Source organism: Suricata suricatta, chromosome 14 (assembly GCF_006229205.1).
Source record: "Suricata suricatta isolate VVHF042 chromosome 14, meerkat_22Aug2017_6uvM2_HiC, whole genome shotgun sequence".
NCBI classification, from domain to species: domain Eukaryota; kingdom Metazoa; phylum Chordata; class Mammalia; order Carnivora; family Herpestidae; genus Suricata; species Suricata suricatta.
The window spans coordinates 47,017,313-47,030,351 of NC_043713.1; the positions used below are offsets into that span (position 1 = coordinate 47,017,313).

At 45.5% G+C, this 13,039-nt stretch overlaps 1 long non-coding RNA gene across 7 annotated transcripts in view; it reads right to left on the reverse strand.

Moving 5' to 3' along the window:
• Nucleotides 1-2,170: 2,170 nt before the first annotated feature.
• Nucleotides 2,171-13,039, reverse strand: part of LOC115277918 — a 43,867-nt gene continuing 32,998 nt past the window's right edge. For 2 of the 7 annotated variants that reach the window (XR_003902587.1, XR_003902586.1), the window contains 4 exons: nt 3,261-3,426; nt 2,694-2,922; nt 2,440-2,498; nt 2,171-2,339 (listed from right to left, as the gene is read on the reverse strand). This is a non-coding gene — a long non-coding RNA (uncharacterized LOC115277918). Of the gene's footprint in view, nt 2,340-2,439; nt 2,499-2,693; nt 2,978-3,116; nt 3,189-3,260; nt 3,427-3,538; nt 3,621-13,039 lie in introns of those variants that run through there. The other 5 variants (XR_003902588.1, XR_003902590.1, XR_003902591.1 and 2 more) reach the window with 5 other exon arrangements.

The following is a 13,039-nucleotide window of genomic DNA, read 5'->3' on the forward strand; positions in this document are numbered from 1 at the left end:
CGCTTAACCGACTGAGCCACACAGGCGCCCCAAGAAGATATTTTTCTTTTTTTTTTTTTTTAATTTTTTCATGTTTTTTAAATTTATTTTTGATACAGAGAGAGAGACAGAGCACGAGGGGGGAGGGGCAGAGAGAGAAGGAGACACAGAACCAGAAGCAGGCTCCAGGCCCTGAGCTAGCTGTCAGCACAGAGCCTGACTTGGGGCTCAAACCCACAAATGTGAGATCTGACCTGAGCCGAAGTCGGAGGCTTAACTGACTGAGCCACCCAGGCACCCCAAGAAGATACTTTTCTAAGTCACAACTTTATTTGTCTTTATCAGACTGAACGAGAAGTGGGCTTTAGGTTTGTACAGGCACAGTCTTTAATGTGGTTACAGACAGGCTCGTGGGTGCCTGGCTGAGAATGCCGGCCGCGGGAGCCCCTGCAATAATCACACACTCCATTTGCCCTCTGAGGCACAACTCGAAGCCAAAGCTACATTCTGGCCCCTGTTTGGGACGCGCTCCAGTTGATGCTTGGGCAAGAAACCCTTCTGGGATCAGACCCGGTTGAGCCATTTCCTGGGATCCCTTTGAGTGCAACTCTGCTCTTGTTGACAGAAACCCTGTCAAAGCAACTTACAGAGAATTGATTCTAAAGATCTAAGAAATCTCGAAGAACATACAACAGGGAAGCAGCTGAAGGCGGGCCAGGCACGCAGAGAACCGTGGGCATGAATGCTGGGGAACTCGCCCTTTCTTGTCCAACCTTCTCAGGTGCCTGATTCAGGCTCATCTCCCTCTACAGATTAAGGTCCTCTGCTTCTTTCCATGGCAAGAAATGTGGCTGCTCATAGTTACCCCCTTTATAACTTACAGAGCCTGGCCCCTCTAGAGTTCCTTTCAAGCCGAGGAAGAAAGTCTGATGGGCAAAGCTTGTTCAGAGCAGGCCCTGGCCCCCTGAGCTTGGCAACAGGTGTCGGCTGCTGGAAGCATGGATGGTGGGTGGGGGGCGGCCAATTTCCAGAAGGGAAGCGCAGGGCAGATAAAACAGTAGGGGTTTAGCCTATTCGGGCACTTTCTTAACTTCTCTAGTCTTAATTATCTATTCTTTTTTTCTTTTTACATTTTTTTAAATGTTTACTTTTTGAGAGAGTGAGGGAGACAGAGCACAAGCGGGAGAGGGGCAAAGAGAGGGAGACACAGAATCTGAAGCAGGCTCCAGGCTCTGAGCTGTCAGCACAGAGCCCAACATGGGACTCGAAGTTGGGTGGTTAGCCAACTGAGCTACCCAGGCGCCCCTGAATAGTATCTTTTGAAAAAGAGAAATACAAATGAGTCTCAAACATTAAGAAAAAAAAAAAAAAGAAGAGTGCCTGGCTAGGTCAGATGGTGGAGTATACAACTCTTGATCTCAGGGTTGTGAGTTCGAGTGTCACATTGGGCATAGAGATTACTTTAAAAAAAGATACTCAAACATCTACAAAATTTTAGAAAAACAAATAAAAGTTTTAATGAGAGGGGTGCCTGAGTGGCTCAGTCGGTTAAGCGTCTGACTCTTGGTCTCATGATTCATGAGATCGAGCCTCTTGTTGGGCTCTGCACTGACAGCACATATCCTATTTGGGATCCTCTCTCTCCCTCTCTCTGCCCCTCCCTTGTTCAGACTAGCAAGCACACTTGAGTGATCTCTCTCTCTCTCTCTCTCAAAATAATAAATAAACTGAAAAAAAATTCTACAGAGATATATGTTTTTACATATCAGATTGGCCAAGGTCAGAAAGTTTGAGAACACATCATTGTCTATTTTATTGGCTAAGGGAGGAGGAAACAGATGCTCTGATATAGTGTAGATTGGAAGAGCTCTTCTTTTTTTGAATTTTTAAAAAATGTTTATTTGCTTTTGATTGAGAGAGGGAGACAGAGGCACAAGCAGGGGAGGAGCAGAGAGAGGGAGATGCAGGCTCCAGGCTCTGAGCTGTCAGCACAGAGCCTGGAGCAGGGCTTGAACTCACAGTGAGATCATGACCTGAGCCCAGGTCGGTCACCTCACTGACTGAGCCACTCAGGCGCCCCTGGAAAAACTCTTTTGAGGGTACCTGGCCCTGACAGCCCACCCTGGGATCCACATCTAGGAATTCTTCCTACAGCTATGCTAACACAGGAACAAATGAAGACTATTCAGGGTCATATTGTTGCAGTGTTGTTTATAACAGGAAAATATTGGACATAACCGTCATAGGGCTGGTTTACAAATTCTGGCACATGCATACAATGAGATACTGTGCAGCTGTTACAATGATGACATAATTCTTGATGAACATGTTATGAGAAGCTCTCCAAGATGTAGTGTTATCTGAAAACAAAAAGCAAGCTGCAGAATAGTGTGTGTTTTACGCTACCATTTTTACTAAATGAAACAAAACAAAAAACCAACCATATACATAGGTATTTACTTGTACTATGTGTAGATGATCTGGAGGATTTCCAGGAATCTGGGAATACTCGTTGCCTCCTGGGAATAAAGCCAGGTGGTCAGAGAACAGAAGGCTACATTTTCATTCTAAACTCTTTTTTTTATACTTTTCAGGTTGTGTTTCATGCATGTATTACCTCTTCAAATAATAAAGAAGAAAATGTGTTAATTTAGCATTCTGCTCCATAATCTCTCCACAATTGATTTAATGTAAAAATGTCTTAAATTACTTACCTTACACTAATTAACTTTCCTTCTCAAATCTTTGAGTGAAATTAGCATTCTAGAAAGAGAACACATTTATCCTGGGACTCTGTCCTCTGGGCACTCAACGGCAAGCGTCCCCTTTGTGAAGAGAAGAGGCCTTTGCAGAGCGTCTGGCACATCAAGCTGCTGCCACAGTGTGAGTTCCTGTCTCTGTGGGACCGGAAGTGCTCCTGCCGGGCAGCACTGGGTGCAGCCTCTGCTCCCATGGCGAGAACAGAGGCCGATGAGTGTCTTATGTCCTAAGTGGGGCCCTGGGAGACATCATCCCGTGAAATCTAAGGTTATACGGGCCCTACATTCTTTAGCCCAGCTCAGTGCCTGGCACATAGTTGACACTGAAAAAAATAAAGTTTCTGTAATGGATGAACATACCAAGTTACAGGATCTCACCTGACAGATGAGTGACAGGTGCTCTTGCAGGCTTTGGGGAAGTCCCATGAACAGGTGACGTTTAACCTGGGCCTTAAAAAGGAATCCCTCCCTCAGAGGGCAAGGAGGATAAAGCGGGCATTTCGGGCAGAAAGAACAGCTTACCTTTGGGATGAGAGTGGATGTGGGGACGGCTGGCTGGGAAGGGCAGCAGTGCCGGGAGCGCACAGGGCTCCCACCTGGGAGCCCTAATCAGAGGTGGTCAGGCACCTGGGGGGCCCCACCTGGGATGGCGGTTTCCTGACAAAGTTATTTTATAACGGTCCGGGAGCTGAAAGACAGGAAAGAAAATAATCAGGTCACATTCACTTGAACCAAGAGGAGGTTTGGGGAGGGGAGAAGCTCGAGGGTAGGGTCGAGCCTCCCGACCCCCAGAAACGGACTTTGAGTGGTGGGTGGAACAGTGGTCTCAGCGTATCAGATCCAGCACCGCTCCCTCCATTACGGCCAAAGTGAAAGCCGCTTGTAACGGAAGCCTATGGTCCCTTACCCAGAATCCAAAGGGCATTGAAAATCCAAAGCTGGGTTGGATTGTTGGTTTTTTTTTTTTTATTTATTTATTTTTTTTATTTTGTCAGCAAAACCTGCCCTGAGCTCATCTGAAGCTTCATACAGACTTTATTCATCCCACGCTAAATGTCTATTTATATGTTTTGCTGGAGAAATATTAGTGTGCTTGATGAGAGGATACTGCTCAGACCTCGCTGAGGGGTTATATAATACATCGTATGTGCACCACACGATTTTTCTAAAATCTGGAAAATTCTGAAACGTAGCTTGGCCCCAAGAGTTTTGGACAGAGTTGTGGTCTAATACAATCGACCCACACATATAATGTTTAAAAATAAAAGTGATATAATAGCCTTAAGTGTAAAAGAAACAGGAAATAAAAGACTAGAAAATGTTGATAACGCAATGTATATTTCAATATGTAAATGTGAGGGCAGGAGTGTGCTGGAAGACCTAACGCAGAGTTGGATGCTCGCCCCTAAAGGTAGCCTCTCCTGAACGAGGTGATTCAAATGTATGTGATAGGGGCACCTGGTGGCTCAGTCACTTAAGCGTCTGACTCTTGATTTGGGCTCAGGTCATAATCTCATGGTTTGTGAGTGTGAGCCCTGTGTTGGGCTCTGTGCTGATAGTGCAGAGCCGAGCCTGCTTAGAATTCTCTCTCTCTCTTCTCTGTCTCTCTCTCTGTCTCTGTCTCTTAAAATAAATAAATAAACTTAAAAAAAAAACCCACCAGGGGTGCCTGGGTGGCTCAGTCAGTTACGCTCCCAACTTCAGCTCAGGTCATGATCTACAGGTTGTTGGGTTCGAGCCCTGCATAGGGCTCTGTGCTGACAGCTCAGAGACTGGAGCCTGCTTCAGATTCTGTCTCTCCCTCTGTCCTGCCCTTCCATGCTTGCACTCTGCCTCTCCCTGTCTCTCAAAAATAAATAAATGTTAAAAAAAATTTTAATGTAACTGATGAGGTTGTGTATGCTTTTTTAAAAAGCTAGAAATGGCATTGCCATGACTTTCCAAAATGGTGGACAACTCTAAGTTCCAAGTATAAAAAAACACATTCTCCCTCAATGTACTCAATAGCTGTGTTCCTGGAAATCTGATGCATGTAATAACCAGGCAAAATTACTGTGAGTTCATTTGTAAAACACAAATAGGTTTTAGGCTCAGATAATTATAATGAGAGTTTTACTTACAAGATACATTTTAATGAGATGTTTGAAAGTGATTCAGGATGCAGGACAATTCTTTGTCCTGGGCCACTGCTTCCTCACACATGGTCGGGAGCCTTGCGTCCCCACACACTAAACATCAGGAGTGTGCCCAAACCAGACCATATGACCACCAGGAACGCCCCTCACGTTTCCAAAAGGCCCTGTGGCAGCGCCCAGGAGGGGAAGGCTGCTCACCGCTCAGTCCCCCTGAGAGCCACCAGGTGGAAGAAGGCAGCCAGGGGCTGGCAGACGAGCCAGGGAGTCCCAGAACGGGCTCTGGGCCAGCTGGGGAATCCTACAGTCGAGTCTGGACTGAGCAGTTGGAATCCGTACACCCTTGTCTTCCCCAGAATCTAATTCTCAGGGACACAGCCTGGAACTGAACACTGAAGTTCCTCATCGGGGGTGCCAGCAGGGAGCCGTGGGGCTCCAGTTGGCTAACCCGCAGGACGTTTCGGCCTCAGCCATCTTTCTTCCCTGCCAGCAAGGCAGTGGCACCTTCTGGAACAGGCTGAAGGGCCTGCCGCGTGGTACTTGGCTGATTGGCAGGGTAGGGGTGTCAGGCAGCCCGTGGGTTTTGTGTCCGCCTTTAAGAGTCACTCAAAGTCTCAATGTTTCTAAGTGGTTGCGAGTTAAGCACAGCAGTATTATTCACAGTAGCCAACAGGTGGAGGCAACCTAAGTGTCCCCCCCCCGTGGGTGAGGGACAAACAAACGTGATATATACGGATAATGGAATGTTATTCAGCCTGAGCAAGGAAGTAAGTTCTGACGCACACATGCTACAATGTGGATGAACATTAAGGACAGTATGCTAAGTGAAATAAGCAGGTGAGAAAAGGACAAATACTGGATAAACCCATTACCTAGAGTAGTGAAAGTCAGAGACAGAAATTGGAATGGTGGCTGCCCGGAGCTGATGTGGGGAAGAGAGGACGGGGAGCTGTTGTTTCATGGGGACAGAGTTTCAGCTCTGCATGATGGAAAGGAGTTCTGATGGACGCCGGTGATGGCCACACAACAAAGCAAATGTACCTGATGCCATTGAACTGCACACTTTAAACTGTGTGCTGAAGATGGGGAGTGCCTGGGTGGCCCAGTCGGTTAGGCGTTCTCATGGTTCATGGGTTTGAGTGCCGCGTCAGGCTTCTCACTGACAGCAGAGAGCCCACTTCGGATCCTCTGTCTCCCTCTCTCTCTCTCTCTCTCTGCCCCTCTCCTGCTCACACACTCTCAAAAATAAACATTGAAAACTTTTTTTAAGTAAAAATCTTAAGATGGTAAATTTTATGCGAGGCGTATTTTACCACACACATTATGTACATAATAACATATTAGAAGAAACATAGGTAATAAAATTAAGAAATAAATAATAAACTAAGGCTCTGACGGAAAGACTGGGAATCGAGTTCTGGCTCTGCTACTCACCAGGATGTGGTGGATCTTGGCCAAGTTACCCTCTCTGAATCTCAGTTTCCCCATCAGTGAAACAGGAATAATGACAGTACTCTCCTTGTGGGGGCCTGATGGAGCTCACTCCAGATGGGGTGGGTAAACAGTGGCACATAGTGCCTGCCTGGCACGTTGTTGGGACTCAGGAGGTGTGATGATTATTATGCATGCAGATTTTTTTTTAGATTTATTTATTTTGAGAGAGCCAGAGAGAGAGGGAGGAGAGAGAGAATCCCAAGCAGGCTCTACACCATCAGCACAGAGTCTGATGTGGGCCCCGAACTCACAATCCATGAGATCATGACCTAAGCTGAAATCAAGAGTTAGACACTTAACTGGCTGAGCCACGCAGGCGCCCTCTGCGTGCAAATTTTACATACCCGCTGTTCGTGGAAGCAATCCTCCCCCTCAGACACTCCCATAGAAGCATTTCGGGCATTTGGCTTAACAGCAAGGTCAGAATGACACTGACAAAGAGTGACTGGAGACCCGGTGGAGGGGGTGGAGGTGCATGTGTAACCTTCCTGAGACTTCCTGCCTGTGGGTCAGCATCCTCCGGAGCCAAAGCCAAAGGTCCTCAAGGGCACCCAGAGCAACTTTGCTGTATCTAGAGAAAGCCTTTCTTAACTGGCCCCCAGAGGGACACTTCCTAAATTTAAAACCTCCACGATTCCCATTTAGACTCAGAGGGAGAGTTGATCATTATTGTTGACAGCAGTAAAAGTTCATTTTCTTTTCTTTTTGGTTAAACACTAATTTGATTGGAAAATGCTTCCTGGAGCCTTAATTAATGACTGGTTGGAGGGAAAGCCAAAAGCGTTTCGCCCAGAAAGTCGTTAGCTACCAGGACATGTTAGACCTAGAGGGGATTCACTGCCGGTACAAACTCTGAAATTGGTAGGAAGATAAAGAGAAAAAGGAAAATGTAAGCCATTTCTTTTTGTGCAGTGAAAAGTTTAAAAATGGAGCGTTGTGTTGCCATAGACACCATTTCTGGCTCTGGGCGTCCTCCACGCCAGCAACCAGCCGCACAGCAATTAGACACGGTTTTCAGCGGGGCGGCTGTGCCTCCCAAGTACCTATAATGAATATCTGCGGCTCCAGGCTCCTGCGGAAATCCTCAAGCCTTGACTTGTCATCATAATTTCCTTGGGAAGTGTTTCTAATTACACATTTCTTGCTGCCTGCCCCAGGTCAAGTCTTCTTGTGTACAATATACGGATTGCATAAAACCACAGAACAGTGAGGGTACCTACTCCACCCCCTGGAGCGGTCCAAATTGCTATGTGGCTGTTTTTAACTTAGTAGTTAAGCATTGCTGGGTGTGATAGGGCGTCATTTGCATGAGCAAGAACTACATTAAAGGAGCAGCAGGCGCCTCGTTCTTTGTAACTCTATAGAGGTTAGAAGCCATTTCAGCAAGACAGCCATATAATAACAGAATTTCCAACTTGAATACACAGGCTGTTTATTTTAACTTAATTATTTTGTGTTGTTCCCTGGGGCCTGCCATTTAGGGAACTGCTGGCAGTTGAGTTTCCTGGAGGTGAGAACTTCCTTACCTTTGGACTCTCTTAGTTGAGGATATGCTCCAAGGCGAAAGACAACATTTGCCAAATACTTTTAAAGGAAACTGAAGTCAAGTTAAATCTAAATCCAGATGCTACTGTTTGCATGTTAAGTTTTCTTTGAAGTTGAGTGAAATGTCGGCTTCTTTAGCTCTTGAAGATGGGGCAAAAATGGTTTTCTAAGAGAAGAGTTTCTCTGGACTGGGGCAAGCCCCTCTCCACAGGAAGAGTCTATGGCCACCACCTTCCCCTCCCTGCCTGTGTTTTGGAAGACAGCACTTGCAGAAGCCAGAGGTCCTGACCGACCACCTTGGTGGGGCCGAGGAGTAGGGCTCAGCTGAGCCTCCAGGAGTGCCCACTGTGGGGGGGGGGGCTGCTTCTGGCCACAGGCTGCAGCTGCTGGCCAGTGTAAGAAACTGTCCTGACCTAATTCCTATGAAAGAAGCAGTTGCTGCAAAAAATAACAATTAGTCTAGCTTCCTTCTGCCCACTGGCTCCTCTTCCTCCCATTCTCTAAATGTCGGGTGCCCAGGGCTCAGTCCTGGACCTTTTTGGTCTACATTTGCTTCCTAAGTGATCTCACTGAATTACAAGGCCCTAAAAAATTATTATCTGTAGTAAATTGTATTTTCCAGAGTTGTCCACAAAAGTATTTCCATCCTACGTGCTCTTTTATAATGTGATCGTCACATTCCTTTGATTAAGGTATCTATGTCTACCAGCCTCCCCACGTCACTTGGAATCTAGACAGGCTGGGACTGTGAATCTAGATAGGCCGTAGAATGAAGTGGAAATGGTGCTGCATAGCTTTCAAGGCTAAGTTAGGTAAGGTGATGCAGCTTCTGCCCTGTTCACTGGTACACGCACTCACATATGGAGCCCTGAGCCGCCATGTTCATGGTCCAACCATCCCAAGGCTCCCATGCTATAAGGAAGCCCAGGCCACATGGAGAAGCCACTATACATACTCCAGATGACAACCTCTGCTGAGGTCCCAGTGACCAGCCAGCCTGAATTGGCAGATTTGTGAATAAAGATGTGATTCCAGCCTCACCTAACATGTTTCCTCTAGCCTTGAAGTCTTCCAAGCTGAGACCTCATTGTGGCATAGAGACTAAACATTCCTGTGGTGTCCTGCCATAAATTCTTTTTTAAAGTTGGTTTTTGTTTTGTTTTGTTTTGTTTTTTTGTTTGTTTTTTTACTAATTTTGAGAGGAGGGAGAGTGAGAGAGAGAGAGAGCGGGAGAGAGAGAATCTCAAACAAACTCTGCACAGTTAGCATGGAGCCCTATGTGGGGCTTGATCTCACGGTTCACAAGACCTGAGCCGAAACCAGTAGTCAGTCACTTAACTGACAGAGCCACCCAGGCACCCATGCCCTGCCCCAAATTCTTAACCCAATTGGTGAGCAAATGAAAGAGCTGTTTTAAGCTACGTGTTGAGGTCATTTATTACACAGCAGTTGTATCTGAAACACCACCTCTGTGCCATGACTCCCACGTTTGTAGCTCCAGCTGAAGTCTTTCAAGGCTCACTTTTCCCACTATTTATTTCACTTTTCCACTTGGATGTCTAACAGGCTCTCACAGAACATGCCCAGGATCAAATTATTGACTTTTCTCACCTTGAAAAGCTGCTCTTCCCTTAGGTGTTTTCATCTCACTAAATGACACACCATCACGGACCCAATACTCAGCTGCTCAGTCTAACAATCCAGACATCATCAGGGACTCCTCTCTTTCCCTCTCAACTCGCCTCCAATCCACCAGCAAATCCCATCAGCTCTACATTCAAAGCATTTCCCAGATAGGACTACTTCTTACCTATCCTACTGCTATAACCTTAACCCAAACCACATCACTTCTGTCCTGGGTTATGGCTAACGCTTTTGATCTGTTCTTCCTGCCTCCATGCCTGATCTGTTGTCCCTTCCCCCCAGTCAAGTCTCAGGAGCCACAATCATCGTCTCAGATGTAGATTACATCATAAGCCTCGACTCCCCCTTGTTCACTTATCTGGCTGTCGACCAGGAATCTGACTGGGGCTTTTGACCAGAAACCTGTGTGGCCTTCGTGTGGCCTGGACTTCCTCACAGTATGGTGGCTGTGTTCAGAGAGCAAGCCTCTCAAGAGAAAGAAGGAGAGCCAGCCAGGAGTGCTTTTTAGGCCTTGGCCTTGGATGTCATGCACAGCACTCCTTCCACATTCTGCTGGTGGAGGCTATTATGGAGATCCATCCAGGTTCAACAGCAGGGAACACAGACTCCACCTCTCAGTGAAGCCTGTTACAGTCACCTTCTAGAAGAGTGTGTGAGATGGGATGTATATTAACGCAGCCATCTTTGGAAAATACAGTCTGCCACACCATTGGAGAAGACTTTACTATGTAACAAAGAAAATTATCTACACCCTCCCAAAACTATCACAAGCAAATTGTAAATGCAAAAGGCAGTATACAAGTATAAAAGACATGCTAACTCTCTCCACTGAACCCCTCCTCTGGGCATTATGGGTTGATAACCTTTTTTTTATAGTTCTACCGGGAGAGACTGGTTCAACCATGCCTGTTTCCTCTTCTCTTTGAGGGCAGGAGCAAGAGAGGGCTCTCTCCTTCATCCCCACCTGCACAGCTCACTTCAGATGCCACTTTCTCTACAGACCCTCCTTGATCCCCACTGTGTGAGCAATGAGAGTTGTTTACCCATTTCACAGACTACTTCTACTTTCTCCCTGGTTTTACAGTTACTCACTTATCTCTTATACATCTTGCCTCTTTTAGAAACACCTGGGTGGCACAGTCAGTTAAGTGCCCAACTCCGGCCCAGGTCATGGTCTCACCACTTGTGGGTTCGAGCCCCACATCAGGCTATGTGCTGACAGCTCAGAGCTGGGAGCCTGCGTTGGAGTCTGTGTATGAGTGTCTCTCTCTCTCAAAAATAAACATTAAAAAATTTTTTTGAATCTTGTCTCGTTTATCCCCTCAAGAGTGTATTGAACTCTAAGTCTTCAAGGGTCAGGGAGTTTTTAAAAATTCCTCCAGTTCCCTTCCTGCCCTGGTCTCTGTAGTGGTCACACATGTTAATTATTCAGTATGTGCAGGGAAAATTCACAAAGAAGCAAAGCAGTTGGGTACAGGTGTCTAGCTCATCTACATTTGGAATGCAGTGGATGTTTAAATTAAAGCATGTTTTTAGTGAGTGGATTAAAATCAACTAAACACAGGACACTTAAGGGGAAAGTAAGGAAAAGAGCTGCTCCTGGCTTTCAGTCACTCTTGACCTTGCACAATAATGGAAAAGCTATTAAGACAGTAGTACTTGGCTATGATTTGTTGACAAAAGTCTGCGGGACTTAGAGAAAGCTTTTTAAGCCTCTACAACCAAAGTCGGAAAACAAAGGAGAAGATTAATATAGTTTCTACTACATGAAACATAAAAATAAGATTCTGTACATGAAAAAAATCATAAATACAATTAAGGCAAACAACAAGCCAGGAAAAAACTTGCCAGATCTTAACAAAGGGTTACTGAGGCGCCTGGGTGTCTCAGTCGACTGAACGTCCAACTCTTGACATCGGCTCAGGTCATGGTCTCAGGGTTGTGGGATCGAGCCCTGATCCATGCTCAGCCAGGATTCTCTCTCCCTCTGACCCTCTTCCCCCCTCTTGTGCCCTCTCTAAAATTGAAAAAAAATGTTATTATCCTTAATATTTAAAAAGGTCTTCTACATTGGTAATACAAAGACAAGTAGTGCAAAAAAAAAAAAAACTAAAGAAAGTATATAAATAGTCAAAACAAAAATAAAAATATAAATGGTTATTAAACAGTGAAAAAAGCCCTGCAATCTCATTAATAATCATGTAAATCCATAGTAAAAACACAGTGAAGCCACCTTTCTCTTTTATCAAATTGGCAAAGTATTTTTATTAAAATATCTTGCAATGTTGGCAAAAGTAGGAAGACTGAAAATTGATGTTTAAATTGCATGTCGATGGGGTGTCTGGGTGGCTCAGCTAAGCGTCTGACTTCGGCTCAGATCAAGATCTCACAGCTCATGGGTTCGGGCCTTACCCCGGGCTCATTGCTGCCAGAGACCCGCTGTCCTGCTTTGGATCCTCTGCCCCCAGCTCTCTCTGCTCCTCCGCTCCTTACACTCTCTCTCTTTCTTTCTCAAAATAAATAAATAAACCAAAATTGATCTAGCAAAAGTAGAGTCATTTTATTTTTCATAACATATATGTCCCATAAACATAAACATGCATAAAAGCAGCCTAGAAGGACTCACCACCCAAAATTTTAGGATTCTGAGCTTTTCTTTTCTCAGATCTCTTTTCTGTGTTTTTAAACTTTCTACATGAACATTATTTTCTATTCAGGGGGAAAAAATACCATTATTTCTTACAAGTGGTGTGGAAGTCACCTCTGAATCTAGATGGCAATGCGCATTCTAGTTGTTTCCCTTGAAAACATCTCCAGGCCCCACAGGCACAACATTAACAACAGTGTGTTCTCTCCCGAGGATAGAGTTGGGGTGGGAGGAATTTGGGTGAATGTTTGCACTGCAGCTGGCCCTGCAGTAAATCTTAAAGACTGTGGGAGCAGGTGCTCAGCGTGCCCCGGGCTCGGCGGGTGTGGTTCAGGTTCTCTGTGCTTCAGTCTCCATCATGCAGAAACGTGTGAGTGAGGGGGTTTGGAATCAAAACATCACTCCAGCCGCATCGGGAGCATTTCGGTTTTATGGGCGGGTGGTTGGCTTTATTTGCTTTATTTCCTCCCCGCAGAAATAAGGGATGATACAATTAGTTCTTGCACGGGGCGTGGGGGTGGAGTTTAAGCGAATTACAACATTTCTGCAGCAAAGTAAAACTGAGATGGATGTGAGTGTTGGAACGGAAGAGGAAAACAATGTTGCCTTAGTTTCCCCTTTATTTAGCTCCCAGTTTTATGAGGATACACAAAGATCACACGAAGAAATCAAATCTGATGGGAACAGTCCCTACAACTAAAAAGAAACATAAACCAATGGTTCAGCCTTCATAAATTCCTCTGACTCTATTTCCAAATATAATTCCTACATAAAACTATCCCATGCCACTTTGGGAACCACTAAAACTGCTGAATATTATGGGACCAAAAAAAAAAAAA